The sequence below is a fragment of the Artibeus jamaicensis genome, unplaced genomic scaffold (genome assembly GCF_021234435.1).
Source record: "Artibeus jamaicensis isolate MK-2021 breed Jamaican fruit bat unplaced genomic scaffold, CSHL_Jam_final contig_1030, whole genome shotgun sequence".
Classification (NCBI taxonomy): Eukaryota; Metazoa; Chordata; class Mammalia; order Chiroptera; family Phyllostomidae; genus Artibeus; species Artibeus jamaicensis.
In genome coordinates this window covers 142,021-160,207 of record NW_026521202.1, presented here as the reverse complement: position 1 = coordinate 160,207, position 18,187 = coordinate 142,021, and positions in this window count along the sequence as shown.

Sequence of the window (18,187 nt, the reverse complement as noted above, 5' to 3'; positions counted from 1 at the left end):
GTGCTAGTTGAGTACTGCAAATATCAGAGGCAGCACTTAGTAAATTATACAATTGTCTACCCACCATGCTGTACACCTTCAACTTATACAAAGTATTATTTAATATAAATCATAAATGAAAGCATGTTAATAATAACAAGATGACATTTGGAAAAAATATTGTTAGAATGTGCATAGTACCCAAAGCCATCTATATTAAATACAACCCAAAAACATATTTAAAGGCCTTTTACAGAAATAGGAAAAACAACTCCAAAATTTGTATGGAGACCCAATAATGGTGAATAGCCAAAACAATCTTTAAAAAAAAGAACAAAATCGAAGGCATCACACTTTCTTATTTCAAACTGTATCACAAATCTATCATGATCAAAATTATGACATTGACATAAAAATAGTCACATAGACCAATGGATCAAAATAGAGAATTCAGAAAAAAAGCCTCAAATATATAGTCAAATTGACAAAGGAGGTAAGAATACTCAATGGGGAAAGGATGGTATATGTTCAGTGAATGGGGTTGGGAAACTGGATAACCACATGAAAAAAAATGAGACCTGACCCCTATACTGCAGCACTCATAAAAATGAACAGAAAATGGAATAGGCCTACACATAACACCAAGTCCATGACATTTCTAGAGAAAACATAGTAAAAGCTTCTTGGTATTGGTCTTGCTGGTACTATTTTTGGAAATGACACCAGAAGTACAGGTAACAGAAGTAAAAGTAAACAAGGGCCATATCGAACTAGTAAGTTCTGTACAGCAAAAGAAATAATCAACAAACTGAAAAGACAATCTGCAGAATGAGAGAAAGTATTTGCAAATTTTATATGTGATAAGGTATTAATGTGCAAAACATATAAGGAACTAATACAACTCAGTAGCAAGAAAAAAATCAAATTCAAAATGGGCAGAGGAGTTTAGTAGACATTTTGCAAAGATACATAAAATGGCCAACAGGGCTAATAAAATGAGCTTAACTAACAGCTGATTTCTCAAACATTGCAGCATGAAGGGGCTGGAAGGCAGTATTCCGAGTCATGAAAGGCAAGGACCTACATCCACGATTGATCTATCCAGCAAAGCTTTCATTTAGAATGGAAGGGCAGATAAAGTGCTTCCCAGATAAGGTCAAGTTCAAGGAGTTCATCTTACAATTAATCTTTGTATATCTTTGGTGTCAGTTGTTACTTCTGCTCTTTCATTTCTGCTTTTATTGAGTTGTGCCTCTCTTTTTTGTCTTGATGGCTCTGATTAAAGGTTTGCCAATCTTATTCATCTTTTCAAAAAGTTAACTGGATTTCAATTATTATTTGTATTTTCTGTTTAGATTGTTTAGTATATTTCTGTTCTGATCTGTATTATGTCCTTCCTTTTATAGACATCGGGTTTGGTTTGTTGCTTGTATTTTTTTCAAGTTACTTTAAGTGTAAAGTTAGGCCGTTTATTTGAGCTTTTTGCTGCTGTTGTCATTGTTTCTTGAGATGGGCTAGTAATGCCATGGATTTTTTTTGGGGGGGACTACTTTTGCTCTGTGCCACTAATTATGGGTTGTTTTAGTCTCATTTTCATTTGTTGCAAGGTATCTTTTGATTTCTTCCTTGACCTCATTGTTAACCCATTCATTGTTTAGTAATATGTTGTTTAGAATCCATGTTTTTGTGTGTTCTTCAGTTTTATTTCCTGTGCTTAATTTCTGATATTTGAGGATTATAGTCAGAACAGATGCTTAGTATGATTTCAATCATCTTAAATTTATATAGACTTGTGCTGTGACCTAACACGTTGTCTATCCTAGAAAAGGTGCCATGTGTACTTCAAGAGAATTAGGTTGCTTTGGGGTGAAATGCTCTGAAGAGATCAATTAAACTCATTAGATCTGGAATGGTATTTAAGGCCATGTCTCCTTGTGGATTTTCTTGTCTGGAAGAGCTATCCATTAATGTAAATGGTTGTTAAAGTTCTCTACCCTGACTGTATAACTGTCAATTTCTCTTTTTATGTTCATCAAGATTTGATTTACATATTAGGCGTTCTATTGCTATGTGTATAGTTATTTATAAGTGTTATATTGTCTTGTTGGATTGTTCCCTTTATCATTATGTAGTGTCTTCTTTGCCTTGTACTATAACTTTGGTTTTAGTACCCTTTTGTCAGATATAAGTCTTGCTACGCCAGATTCTTTTTCTTTCCTTTTTCATGAAATATCTTTTTTCATCTCTTTACTTGTAGTCTGTGTGTATCTTTTATTCTAAGGTGGGCTTCTTAAAGATAATATATACATGGGTATTGTTTTCTTATCCATTCAGCTGCCATATGTCTTTTTATTGGAGCATTTAACTATGATATGCCTTTGTGTTGCCTCTTTGTTTGGATTCTATGTATTTCCTTGACTTGTGTGTCATTTTTCCTCACCTATGTCTATGGAAGTTTTTGGTCCATATTTCTTCAATAGTTCCCCGATTGCACACTATCTCTCTTTTCCTTTGATACCCCTGTGACGTGGATGTTGTTATGCTTCATGTTGTCCCAATGGTCCCTTAAACTATACTCATTGTTTAAAATTCCTTTTTCAATTTGCTGCTTCGATTGGTTGGGTGTTTTTGTACCTTGTCTTCAAAATCACTGTTTTTTGTTTCTGCTACATTTAACCTTCCAATGAATTCTTTATTTCAAATATTGCATTCTTCATTTCTGACTGACCTGTTTATTTTTTATATTATTTATTTATTTTTGCTCTCTGTGTCCTCGTATCATGCTGTTGAGCATCCTTGTAATCATTACTTTGAACTTTATATCTAATGAATTATTGTGTTTATTTCATTTAGCTCTTTTTCTGGAGGGTTTTCTCATTTTATTCATTTGGGGCCTGTTCCTTTGTCTCTCGATACTGGCTGCCTTTTTGTGTTTGTTTCTATGTATTAGGTAGATCTTCTATGATTCCCGGTTCTGGTAGGATGGTCTTATGTAATAGGTGTCATGTGGGACCCGGTGCTCTGGTATCCCTGATCAACTGAGCTGGGTGTTCTAGGACTGGCTTCTGTAGATTATTTGGGTTCTTTTGTTTTCATTGAGTCTTGATTGCTACTAGCCCTACTGTGCATGGGATTTAGTGCCAGGCTGGTTATGAGGGTCAACTGCCAACACAGTGTGCAAGCTGCTGTGCAGGTGCTGATCCCATGAGCAGAATTTGCCTCAGCAGGGTTTGGTGCCTGCTGAGATCTCCCTGTGGATATACTGCTTGGTAAGCTTATTCCATTATGCTCTGTTTTTTTTTTTCTGAAGCTGGCCCCTGGGTCTGTTTGTTCTGGCACTCTTTAGAGGGCCAGTGATGCGAACCTATGTCAGATGCTGCTTTGACTCGTTTGGAGCCACCAGTGATCCTCAGCTTTATCTCCTTTGCTGGGGCTGGGTGCTTGCACAAACGTGTTATGATTTTAAAAAATAGAAAATCTGTACATAGAAATTTTCTATGTATATAGATAAGAATTACATGTACTACAAAATGTCCTCAATTTGATAAAATAATATACCAAAGAGAAGTAGTGGTGTTTTCCTATATCATCTTAGAAAAAAGGCACTATGACAGAAGTGAGGAAGATAGTTTGGTATAAGAGAGCCTAGTTAAAGAAATTCACATTCATTTCTGGATTCTGGGCCTAAGTTTTTATTGACTACTGGGAAGGAAACTACTTGCAAGTTGATTAAATGCTGCTATGGACTGAAAGCAACCGTGATGTACTTAACACTGTGGTTGTGTCTGAAATGTGTGCTCGCTTACTTTGAGCAGGCACAGTGAGGGTAATGCTCAGGTAATTAAAAGTTCTACTATTTTTGAGATGCATGGTCACCTATAACTTATGTAGTACATTCTAAAACTGAAAAACACTAACAAAGGCATTTTCTCAGTCTACAAGTTGTTTACTCATTAATATTTGTAATATGAAAATTGGTTTATTTGAATTTAGGAACTACCACTGTTATTAAGGACTCTGTTGTAAACATATAGTTAAAAAATTAACCCTAAAACTTCAAAACACTTTGTACTAAATTGTGACATAAATATGTAACAAAGACTATAGAAAATTATTTAAAGATATATAATATATAAATTATTTTAATCCCAAATACTATTTTAGTGCCCATACAAGACATATCAGATGAAGAAGTTATGCTGAAAGAATATATTGCAACATTCTACATAGTACTGTTAACTCTCTTATGATGCCAACATTTTGTAACGAATTTTTATTTCCAGTGTTAACAAAGTGTTCCTTATGGACATTGGTAGCTATTTCTGAGCTGAATTCATTCTTTTGGATTTAAACATGGCCATGCCATGTGTTCACATGTGAGTATTTAAGAAGATTCATCTACAAAAGTTTTTCTTCATGTTTTACACTTTCTCTTAGACACATGGCATCAAAAGCTCTGTCTTTGTGTATGGGTTTGTTCTCCTGTTGGTTTTTTGCTCTAGGTCTATTCTGCTTGGACACTGGCTGAGGTTGTTCCTTCAATTTGTATACAGTGAAGAGGTGCCCAAAAAGAGAGCCAGGACATGTAACAGAGGCTGCATTTGGCCCTGGTAGGAACAACCATTAGATGTGTTCATACAACAGCGGGAGGTTTCCCAGAGTGAAGCTGCACACAGCACTTCCATGAACCTTCAAGGTATTTGTATTCAGCCTTGCCACTGATTGTGTAATAGCTCCTCTGGGAGATCTGAACTCTGAAACTGCTTCTTCCAACTTCCCCTTTGGGCTGGAAAATTGATGTCTTCTTCTGTTCCTGTTAACACTTTCTCATTTGTTGCTTCTGTTGGTGATTATTTTTTAGAGTATCTTGTTATTAGCTTTTAGAGTGCTTATCAAAATTTGTACTTATTTGTTTTCAAATCTTGATATTATTTTAATTACAGATAATATCATATAATGTGCTCTATAGTGTTATGATAGGAGAAGAACACAAGTCAGGAAGGAGGCTTTCTCTCTTTGAGTTTACTGTTTCAAGGAGGAGATGGAAAAAGTAAACAAGCAAAACCCAAAGCAAATATGATCACAAGTGCCTTAAGCAAACAGAGTTGGAGAAGTGAGAGAAGTTGAGATAAAAAACATTGAAATGGGAGTTTAGTATTTGTCATCCCCTCCCAAAAGGACTTTAGTTTCCATGCAAAGAGGCATTGGTACCTACCACACTGTCTATCCCAGTGTAAGTGCATGATAAATTAATAGAATGAATATGTGAATTAATGGATGATTTGCAAAAATCTAACATTTGTTGAATATTTACACATTTCATTGAATCGAGTTCTTTGTATCTGTTATCTCACTCTATCCTCATAAGAACCCAAGCTATCCATATTTCCTAATACTAATAAGTATCCTGCCTAAAATCAAAGAACTTGTTACAAGCTGTATCATCTGATTCCAAAATGGATATATGTGACCAAGATAATTAATCATTAGAGGTAATAGTTTTTTTAAAAATTAGACTTATTCATTGCATACTATTGTTATTCTATTTATTCTGCACAGTAGCTCCTGTTCACCTAAACTTTACATTCAAATGTATGCAAACAGTCGTCTTTCCTCAGGTTTAAATTCACCGAAATAAACATTTAAAAAGTACCCTTCAATCACAGTAAAAAATTCCCCCCAAATTTAGTCATAATCCCAATAAATATTTTGTTATCCAAAGATTATAGTGTGAGTTAACCTCTAAGAACTTCTGTATGAAATAAAATGAAGAAGTTGCAGAAAGAAAGGAATCCTAGTGCACTGTTGGTGAGATTATAGACTGGTGCAACCACTATGGAAAACAGTATGGAACTGCCTCAGAAAACTAAAAATGGATCTTCTTCTTGACCCAGCAATTCCACACTAGGATTATATTCTAAGAACCCTGAAACTCCAGTCCAAATAAACGTATGCATCCCAATGTTTGTAGCAGCACAATTTACAATAGCCCAGGGCTAGAAACATGTAGGTCCCCATCAGTAAATGAATGGATCAAAAAACCATGGTACATTTACACAATAGAATTCTATGCAGCAGAAACAAAGAAGGAGCTCCTACCCTTTGTGACAGCATGGATGGAACTGGAAAGCTTTATGCTGAGTGAAATAGGCCAAGTGGTGAAAGACAAATACTATATGATCTCACCTTTAGCAGGAAACTAATCAACAAAACAAACAAACAAGCAAACTATAATGAAAGACACTGAAATTGAGCACAGGCTAACAGTGACCAGAGTTGAGAGGGGAGGGAACTTCAGGGGAAAAGGGTGAAATGTTTGCAGGAACAAGTATAAAGAACACAAGGACAATAATGATGAGGGGTTGTGGTAGAAATGGGAGGGATGTGGGGAAAGCTGGGGGATTTGCCTGGGGTGGGAGGAAAAGGCAGAAAATTGTACTTGAACAACAATTAAAATAAAAAACCCAAACTTTTAAGCACCTAACATAGGAACACTTAAATATATAAAACAAATATTGATGGTCATAAAGAGAGAGATCTATGGTAGTACCGTCATAGTGGGGGACACTAACACTCCAATGATATCAAAGAATAGATCTTCTTGATAGAAAGTCATCAAAGAAACAATGGCCTTAAATGACACTTTGCACCAGATGATTTGATTATCATTGGCATATAAAAACCTGTTAAATGCATAAAAATCATTTTAAAGCATTTCACAGCACAGGAGCAGAATACTCTTTTTTTCATGGAACTTTTCTAAGACAGACCACATATTAGGTCATGCAACAAGTCCCAATAAATTTAAAAAGATTGAAATCATATCAAGCATCTTCTCTAACTACCATGGTATGAAACTAGGCATGAATTACAAGGACAAAACTGAAAAACACACAAGCGCATGGAGGCTAAATACCATGTTATTAAATAGTGAATGAATTGGTTAAAATTGAGATCAAGAAACAAATAAAAATATACCTGAGAAAAAACACAGTAAGAATACCACAATCTAGTAAAAAAACAAGAAATAAAATGGGAAGAAGAAAGAAGAAGAAAATGATCAGTGTATACAAATAAAACATGCATATGATGAGCAAAGAGAAAATATCAAAGCCACTGTAGTCCCCATTCTGTAAATTGGCCATGTCGTAGTTGACACCTGTGGCTTCCTTTGGTAAACCCATCATACATCCCTTGTTTTCAGCTGGTTACTTCTATGGGTTCTGTACCTGGTGAGATGACCCAAGTATCCAATCCTGAAAGGTCTGTCTTTATTCATCCTGTGTTTTTCTGGTTGCTGTTAGTATCCCATTAACATTTACAATCTGGCATGAAGGAAAAAGACGCATTCCAGAGAATCCCCTGGGTCCCAGATGTTGTTCTATCAGCTTCACCGTGTAGCAAAAACTAAACTTCTCAGTGATGAGAATGATCATTCCATACAGTAGATTAGCCTAGATACCTAGATGAACTTTTTTCCCTGTTAGTTCAGTGACATATGAAGCACAAAATGACAAGGTGGTAGTTTCACCTTCCAGTTCTATGGAACCATTATAGTGTCCCTGATGGAAGCATTTCCCGCTGAGGAATAACATAAATTTCCAAATGGGAAGCAAACATTCTATATGTGTAATAGTGTAATTATACTTCTATGCCTTGGTTCCTACACCCCTGTATTCTGGCTATGGGGACATAGCATCATATACCCCGTCTTTTCAGGATCTTGCCTCCCAGGTGTTGTTGTAAGTGAGTGATCAGTAAGCCATTCTACCTTTCAATTAGGAAGCTACTTCTGTGTGATAAATCCCATTGAAAATTTCTGTGCTCTCTTATGCCTCATCTATTCACTCTTTTCATGGTGCTTTTAATAAGTGGAAGTTATGCATTTTAACATGCTTAAATTTATCATTTGTTATGCTTTGTGCTGTGATTCTCTTGTTTTTAAAGTTTTTTCTCCAATCTTGAGATTATGAAAATGTTGTTCAATAATGTGTTTTAAAATAATCAGTAGTTTTGCACATCTCATTTTATCTTTAGTACCTTGGGGGTTGATTTTTATACATGCTGTGAGGCAAGAGGCCAGTCTATTTTTCCTTTCTATGTAGGCAGGCAATTGTTCCAATGAAATGTGTAGACTTCCCCCTCTGATGTTTGTAAGCAGCTCTATCAAATAAAAAATATCTATACATAAATAAGTATTCTTCTGGGTCCTGCATTTGGTTCTGTTGCTTAATTTGCCTGTCTTTGCTCATTTATCATATTGTTCTAAATGTCCTGATTTTATCACATGTCAAAGTTGAGTCCACAGACTGGTTTTCAGGTGTTGCATGGGCATGTCTTTCCCCAGGTCCCTGGAAGGACTCCCACTCGGTCACTGGTGGGTCGTTGGGAAGGCAGGACTAGTCCTGGAGCATAGCTGAATGGCTAGAATCAAGACATAGCGCTGGTTAAGGTCCAGAGACAGGCCCCAGGTCTGCAGGCCTGCCTCTGGGAGCATGATAGATGTCTCTCGGCTGGATCTCTTGGAAGGCAGGACAGCTCCTGGACTGCGACTAGGAAGAGGTGGACCAGAATCAAAGGGTTGCTTTAGAACCTGCAGTTATACTGAGGCCATCGAACCTGCCTCCAGGGGTATAAATGGCATGTTTCCCACTGTTTCTGTGCTAGCAGGAGTGCTCTTGGACCACAGCAGAGAGGGTTGGAGCTAAGGTGTAGGGCTGCTTTTGTATCCCCTTCAGAAACCAAGGTCAGCAGGTTGTTACTCAAGGCATGGGCAGATGTGGTTCCTCTAAGGTTCCTGGGTGAATGATGCTGGAGTCAGGATCAGGGTCAGTCAGGGCTGTAGTCACATCCACTGGCATATGGGTTGTCATGGTTGGTCAGTCTTGGTTCAGGCCTGCCTTTTTAAAAAAGCCCTCCTCAGTTTAAGGATCCATCCAGGTTTCACAGGCTGATATTGGTTCCCAAAACTTGTAAATCGCTCCCCCCAAAAAACCTTTTGTCCTTCAATGGCTGCCAAATTATTGTTGCTGTGGGTGGATAAAAGTGAGGGACCTGCTTTTCTACTATCTTAATTACTGACATCATTTGCCTACCTCTCAACATTTCAATAACCACAAAACTTGAACCAAGTGTCTAAAATAGATTACTCCTTAATTTATTAAACACTAGTCCATTCTATTCTGTACTGAGCAAACTCTATCTCCAGCATAATTTCAAATTTTAAGTGCTACACTCAAGACTTAATATTTAAAACCAGAAATCTTTTGAGATCAGAATTTCTTGCAACAAAGAAAAGCTGAAGTGAGAATTTATTTCAGATACAGCAAAGTTATACGAGACTTTATCATAAAGAAAATGTGTTGGTTACTGAAGTTTGAAGCCTATCTGTCACAAAGTTATGTTATAGAATGCATTGAGTGAAAAGATGTCAGTATAGGTATATTTTTTGTTTTTAAGCAGTTTGTGAGATTTTTGTAGTTCGAATAAAGAAAATGAGTCTTTATGTACATGATGGCAGTAGTAGTTGTTGGGTAGAAAAAAATGAAAACTGTTCTGTGTAAGACTTAATAGCACAATTTTATTGTTTTTTCAAAGAGAAATATTATTACCATGACATAAGTCTATTCTTTTCTCCACACTTTACTGAATGAGAAGTAACCAGCAATGTGAAACTTATTACAGAAATTTACATTTTCAGATCTTTTTCCTGTAAGTTGGTATTGATGTAACATATTATACAATACTTCTATTGTCATAATAACTTTAAAACACTTAAGTATAGACATTCTAACATTATGAGTATAACATTATATGTGTGCCTGTTTCCCTTTATACCCTAGAAGTTGTTACCTAACAGTTTTCATGACCTTATTAGATTACATCCCAGAGAAACTCCTCAAGTTACTTTAATTTTTTTAAAGAACTCGATGTAACTAAACCTGAGCTCTTCCAAGCACAGGAAGTTTAGAATCCATAGCTGTGATAAGTGTATTTCATACTTTGACCTCTCATCCAGTTGATGGTTAATGAGGTTGAACTTTGGACAATCTGCCAGTAGAAGTGTTTGAGACTGAGTGTAGCTGCTTTGATATTAAAGGCCAATAGTATTGAACAACACAGCTCGAAGTACTCAACATTCTCTAAAAGCTACATTTAGAAGATTGAAATTTTTATGCTTAAAGTTCAACACATATCAAAGCAGTTTCTAATTAGGTATTTAAAAAGCCCACCGTCATGCCTTTCATGTTTAAATATGATGGTTTGGGTTCTTCATTTTTTAGATTATTTGAAATTTATTTGAGCAGAATATTTTCTCTGTATTTTGTTAATATTGGGGTGATGGTAGGTGTATACTTTGAGGAATCATAGTGTAATTTACTACTGACTTTTTGTGACATGTTTATTTCACTCAGTTTCCAGATGGTTCTTTATGTTATGGCAAATGACATGATTTCCTTCTTTCTTAAGTCAGAAAAAACATTCTTATACATGTACTTACCCTATTGTCTTCATCTATTCATCTGTTAAGAGATTTGGGTTATTTTCTCCTCTTGGCTGTTATAAATACTGTTTCAAGGGACATGAGTGTGCAAATATTTCTTCAACTTTCTGCTTTTGATTCTTTTGGATATAATCTCACTTAGGTATAAATGCCAGATCAAATAGCAATTCTATTTTTAATATTTTTGAGAACCTCCATTTAGTCTTCCATAGAGTCTGCATCATTTTACATTCCTGACCACAGTAAATAGGGTTCCTTTATACCCACATACCTGTCAACACTTGTCATTTTCTATTTTTTAGCTAGTGGCTAATGTGGTTGAAAAGTTTACTTATGTATTAGTAGTGGTAATTTTTCATAGCTCCTACCCTTTGGTTGTTTTCTGTGACCCTACAAACCCTCCGCATTACCACATTGGAATTTAGACTCTCTTTTTTTCATAGTAACAACTTGTTATATAAATATTTGCCTAAGTGATAAGATTGTAAAATTTCAATATGTAATTATTGATGATTGTGGAAAATAGTGTAGCTATAGATTTAAGTAAATGATTAAACAAAATTACTGAGTGATATACCTTAAAATATTTTTAGAAATATTATATTTGAAATTGATGCAGATTTTAATTATAGGCAGTGTAGAAAAGCTGCTTTTGACATCCAAGTATAAAACCTAAGTTTCCCCCTTGTAGTTCCTTTCATGATGAATATGCTGATATGATGATTGAAAGCTTAGATTAGTATGTTCTAAGGACATTTGAGCTTATTAATGTCATCTATAATGTGCAATGATAATAGCAATCATATGCAATTACTAACAATTGTAATTTAGCATATGAAAATCATGTAACATTTTTCCTGATAAGTTGCAGTATATATGAAATGATAGTTATTATTAAAGCACTAATATTGTATTAGTAACATATTTGTAGATAATGAAGTAAAAAGAAAAAATAATAATGTTAAACTAAGTAGTGCTATTGTTTTTTCAGAAAGCAGAAATATGAGGAAAACCCAAATAGATTTTAAAGAGACATTGGTCAGTCATGAATAAGATTGAAATGTAGAAAAAAAAGTGGAATATGAGGGGGAAGTGAAGAGCAAGACATTGATAATATAACCTGTTTACCTCCACTTATCACAGAACGTTGTTTATTAGAAAGAAATATTAAATAAACTCATTCCTCCACTGGCCAATAGGTGACTTGGTCAGACTAGATAAGATGAAAAAATAAGGCCCAGTGAAGGTGGAAACAAGAGTGTAACTGAATTCATTTGTACCAATTAATGACATGGAAGCAAGGCGGTGCTACTTTTTTGCATAGTGTTAATACTTTGTAAGTAGTCTTATAAAATTTTACTTTTTTGCAAAAATTTGATTAAACTTATTAGTAAGTTTTAAAGTCACAAGCATTTCATATTTCATTTAGAGAGCAACAGAATGGCTGGTGTTTGATTGACTAAACCATCCCCCAATTTATCTGTAAATTATGCATCTCAAGTAAAATGATAACCATGTTCTCTGCTCATATGGACCTTAATCAGTGTTTCCCACACTCTACTGCATATTGGAATCACCTAGGAAACAGTTAAAATATTAAATTTTAGCCCAAACACTAGAAATTCTGCTTTTGTTTACATGGAAATGGGCATCACATTAGTATTATTCAAAACACCCAAGGTGGTTCTAACACACTGAAAATTTTGGCAACCACTCAGTACCCTAACCAATTTGATGCACGTAAAACTCATCTTATATTGATACCTGTTATCTATGTATCTTAAAATCTAAATCCTTCTGCTATACCCACTGATTCTGTATGAAAACAATAATGTATTATTTAAAATTTTCTCCTTCTCTCTTCCTGAAAACTTGAGGCTAGGAGCTCCCAACAGGAGAGAGGCCATTTAGGCAGACTCCTGGTGAAAAGAGGAGGTGGTGAAGGTTAGAAAGTAAATATTTGATTAATTTACATTTCTTGAAGATAGTGACAAGAAATATCATGATCTATTACTTTAGATTAAATATTTATTTTCTTCATAGTAAATTATACTTTTTATTATAAACAGTGATTATAAATTATAATTTCAAATATAAGGAATTGATATCTAAATTCAAGTTTTATCCAGTGTATTGTTAACTAGAATTTTATAAAATTAGTAAAATAATGTTTCTATTTTTTAACAATTACTTCTAAAATAATCTTTACCTTCAGCATATTGTTAATATCTTTTCTCTTTGGGAAAACACTGATTCCAGTCATCGTCTGAAGGCAGGAGCAGGTGGAGGGAATACAAGATATGGTGGTGGCCCAAAAGTAAAATGTTCTCCAGGGTTATCTGGCAGAGCTCAAGAAAAATATAGAAAAACCTTCCTATAACTGTGATATTGATTCACACTTTTATCATTTCCAGCACTTCTGGGCAGGTGGAAGGGCTCGTTTTTATCGATATAGGGAAATCATTATTTGTCCCAACAAGGTAATTTCCTAGGATATTTTCCTGATTTGTGTGTTCTATTGCAACTTGTGAATTTTGTTTCTCTGAATTCCTTACATCCATTGAATTTAGCCCATACTTCGTGCACTTCCCAGGAATCAGCACGTCACTTAAGGTGAGAAAATGTGAATAATGATATCATAAATATAGCATTTTACTTGTGGTGGCCCTGCACCAGGGGCATGAGAGGAGGATAAACACATGAGGAACCTCTGTCTTCCATGAGATGTGGACTTCACCTGTATAATTTGTAAAAGCAGCTCTGTACTTCACCTATTTCCAAGATAGAATCATTAGCCTTACTGAACATTTCAAATTGGTATTGTGAGGAGACATGTAAACAATTGTGGTAGTAGGATCTTGGTGTGTATGGCATGGAAGATTACACTTTCTTTTCTGAAATATTTTTCATATTATTTTCTAAGTACTATATTCTATGTAAAGATTATTTTCAAAAGAATATATTATTCATTGCAATAAAATTGAGCAGCTGATTCTTCTCTCTTAATACAAAAGTAATAAAATCTTTTTGATGATCATTCTTATGTGATAGTCAGAGGAACTTCTATTTCTTTATGACAGAATGAAAGAATTAGAATTATCATATATTGTGACTATATGAAGGGTTGAATTCCAAAAACTCACTTTCTTTTCTTTTGGAATCTCCTTGTTTTATTGCACCCAGGAGATAAAAGAGTTGGTGACTGTGGTATACCTGAAATAAATTAATTAAATATAACAGAAAACATGTTAAGAAAGTTAAACATTGGCTATTTTGTCAACCACTTGCTCAACTACCGTAGATGCAAAGTTATACAACTTCACCTCTTTAATCAGAGATCAGAGAAGCCATTAGGGGTTATATTGATGCTTCTTATGTAATGTGGGGTATTTATTTCCCAAATGAACAAATCTAAGGGAAGGCACAGAGACTTATACCTTATAATCTCTGATGTAGTAATATTTGCTATCCTATGGCCTGTATAAATACTTTATTTGCTTTTCCAGGGGCTGAGTTGTAGGAAACAGGTAACAACAAACAAAATCTCAATATGTACTGAAGTTAGGAAAATGGAAATGGGAGGTGTTATGAGTTTTAAAAATGAGGGTTTTTTTTTTATTTCTCATTTTTTTGGACAAAGCCAAAGGGAGTCAGATTATGGGCGTGAAGTAAGGATGGCTGGGGTGGAAGGCAGTGGTGGGGAGAAAGTGGAGACAATTCTACTTGAACAACAATAAAAATGTAAAAAATAAATAAATAAAAAGTGCATGCTAAAAATGAGTTTATTTTGACAATATTCTCAGGATTACCCTAAGAAGACATGACATTGCATTGACATTTTAGGGAAGCAATAGGAAAATGCAGGATTATGGGACAAAGGTTGTGTTTCAGTACTCTGATATGTCGCTTGATGCTCATCCTTGCAGCCATAAAACAAAAATGATCCCCCTGTTTCTTAGGCCTTTTGTCATATACAATATGTTGTCTCTGCTACTGAAACAAACCTCTCCCATCACCAGTGAGAATGGCTCAATATGAAAGAGTAGTGTGACCAAAGATGAAAAAGAGGGGATATGGAGTGGTTCACAAAGCCTGGACACACTCCTGATTAAGCAGGGGGGGACACAGAGTATACCAGAAACAAAAGATAAACTGTGAATAGTAAGTCCTTCTATATCAATTATCACCCCAAAAGTAAGTGGAGGAAACTTTCTAATCAAAAGACAAGAGTGGTTTGATGGATTGAAAAACAAGACCCAATTTCATGTGCTTTCAGGAGGCCTATCTCAGCTCCAAAGACATAGACTCAAAGCAAATGGTGGAAAACGATACACCAAGCAAGTAATATCCAGAGAAAATGCATATTATATCAGACAAAATAGACTTTGAGTCAAAAAAGGCGACAAGAGACAAAGTTGTACATTTTATAATGATAGAGACAATCCATCAAGAAGGCATAGCATTTGTTAATATATATGCACCCAACATGAGCAACAAATTATATAAAGCAATTATTAATAGTCCTAAAAGGTGAAATAGACAGCAACAAAATAATAGTAAGATAGTTTTATATAGCACTTACAAAAATGGATAGATAATCTATATAGTCAACAAAGAAACATTGGCTTTGGTTAACATATTAGATTAAACAGCTTAATAAATACATAACTTTCCATAACAAAAACACAGAATACACATTCTTCTTAAGTACACATGAAACGTTCTCAAAGATAGACCATATGTTGGTACAAAAAACTTGTCTTGATAAATTTAAGATTGAATTCCTATCAGGCAAATTTTCAGACAACATAAATATGAAACTAAAAATCAACTACAAGAAGAAGTTTGAAAAAATCACAAATATGTGAAAATTAAACATGTTCCTGAATTATTATTGGATCAATAAGAAATTAATAGATATATAGAGACAACTGAAAGTGAAAACATTACATACCAAAATTTTGAGGGTACAGCATGAGTGGATGTAAGAGAGAAATTATAGCAATGCAGGCCTACCTCAAGAAACAAAAAAAATTTAAATAAACAATCTGACGCTACACCTTAAGAAACTAGAAAAGGAACAAATGAAGCCTAAAGTCAGAAGAAGAGTGAAAATGATAGATATTAGCATGGAAAGAAATAAAATAGAGACTAAAAATGTAATATAAAATATTAATGAAATAAAGTACTGATTCTCTGACTAAACAAAATTAGCAAACCTTAGTCTTACTCATTAAAAAAAAGAAGGAAGACTGATATCAGTATAATCAGAAGTGAAAGAGAAGTTGCACTGAATACCACAGAAGTACAAAGGATCATACAAGAATACTATATAGTATAAGAATACTATGAGAGGCTACATACCACCAAATGTGATAATCTAGAATAAATGGACAAATTATTATAATCATGCTATCTTCCTAGAATGAATCATGAATAATAGAGTTGAAGAAGCTAATCACACTATGGAAATTGAAACAGTAATCATGAATCTACCAAATATTTGAAGATGATTTAATAACTGTCCTTCTCAAACCCTTCAAAATAATTGAAAAGAGGGACTACTTCTATACTCAATTTATGAGGCCAATATTACCCTGATACCAAAATCAGGCAAGTATAGCATACACAAAAAATTACATGGCAAATTCTCTGATAAGATAGGTGTAAAAAATTTTAAAATATTAATAGCAAATTGAATGCAAAAATACATTAAGAGGATTATATCCATGATCAAGTGATACTCATTTAAGGGATGCAAAACTGTTCAACATCAGCAAGTCAATTAATAAGATACACCATGTTAGGAAAATGAAGTAGAAAAAATCATGTGACCATTTCAATAGATGTAGAAAAGCATATAAAAAGGTACAACATCAATTTAAAATTAAAAAGCTCTAAAAAGTAGGTATAAAAGGAAAGTATTTCAACATAATTAGGACCATATATGACAAAGCCACAGCTAACATCATACACAATGGTGAACAACTGAAAGCTCCTTTCCTAAGATTAGGATAAGGAACAAAGATGCCCCTTTCTCTACTGTTGTTAAAAATAATACTAGAAGCATTAACCAGAAAAAGTAGGCAAAAAAAAAAAAAGAATTAAAAAGCATTTAAATTGGAAAGGAAGAAATAAAGCTGTAACTATTTTTGTATAATAATTTTATATATAGAAAACTCTAAAGAATCCACTAAAATACTATTAGGAACAATAAAAAAATACATTAAAGTTGTAGAATACAAGTTCAATATGTAAAACTCTGTTGTGTGTCTATGTACAATGAACTACCAGAGAGAATAAAATAAACAATTCTACTTTCAGTTGCAATAAAAAGATTGACATACCTAGGAATAAACTTACCAAAGGAAGTGAAAGGCCTGTACACTAAAAACTACAAGACATTATTGGAAGAAATTGAAGAAGACATAAAGAAATGAAAGATAGTCAAGATATTCCATGTTTATAGATTGGAAAAATTAACACTGTTAAAATGGACATATTACCTAAAGCAATTTACAGATTTATTTTTTAAGCATTTTTTAATTTAATTATTGTTCAAGCACAGTTTTTTGTCTTTTACTCCCATCCCAGCCCACCCCCTTGTGTTCCCCACCTCCCTCCCATTTCCATCCCCCTTAGTTTTTGTCCATGTGTCCTTTATACTGGTTCCTGTGAATCCTTCCCCTTTTCTACTGAAATTATCTCCCCTCTCCCCTCTGATCCCTGTCAGCTACAGATTCATTTTAATCCCTATAAAATATTAATTTTTTTGTTCACAGAAATTAAACAAAAAGTGCTAAAATTTATGTAGAACCACAAAATATCTCTAATAGCAAAGCAATTCTCAGAAAAAAAAAGGCAGGAAACTGAAGGTATTACACTTCCCTTTTAAAAATATACTCAAAACTTTTGTAATCAAAACAGTATAATATTGGCAAGAAAAAAAGACACACAGACCATTGGAACAGAATTTAGGTCTCGCAAATAAACCACGCATACATGGATGACTATTTTAAGAGAAAGGAGCTAAGAATCTACACTGGAGAAAGGAAAGTCTCTTAAATAAATGATGTTGGGAAAACTAGACAGCCATATGCAAAAGAATAAAGTTAAACCCCTAATGGACATTGTACACAAATATTAACTCCAAATGGAGTAAATATTTGAATGTAAGACCTGAAATAATAACATATTCATAGAAGAAACATAGGCACTAAGCTTCTAGAAAAAAAGTTTCACTAAGTCTTTCAGTGAATTTGACCACAAAAGCAAGAAAAAAAAAAAGAAAAAACATGAAACTGAAAAACTGCACAGCAAAGGAAACTACCAACAAAACCAAAAGGCAACTAACTGAATCAGAGCAGATATTTGCAAATGATATTTCAGATAAGGGCTTAATATCCAAAATATATAAAGAATGCACACAACTCATAAACAAAAAAAAAAGTAAGTCTGATTTTAAAATGGGCAGAGGGATCATTAGAGCTGTTGCTCAAACTCAGCTTGTATTAAATGCTGGTTCACATGAGATAGAACACCAACATTACATTAATGTCCTATGCTCTATAATGTCACACACGGTTAATATGCAATGATCAATGGGGATTAATGACCCTGAATTTCAGAGTCTCAGTCCCAGGTCTGTAAGACACTGCAGCAGGTGGTGCGCTGAAAAAAATGAATGAATGAATAAATGAATAA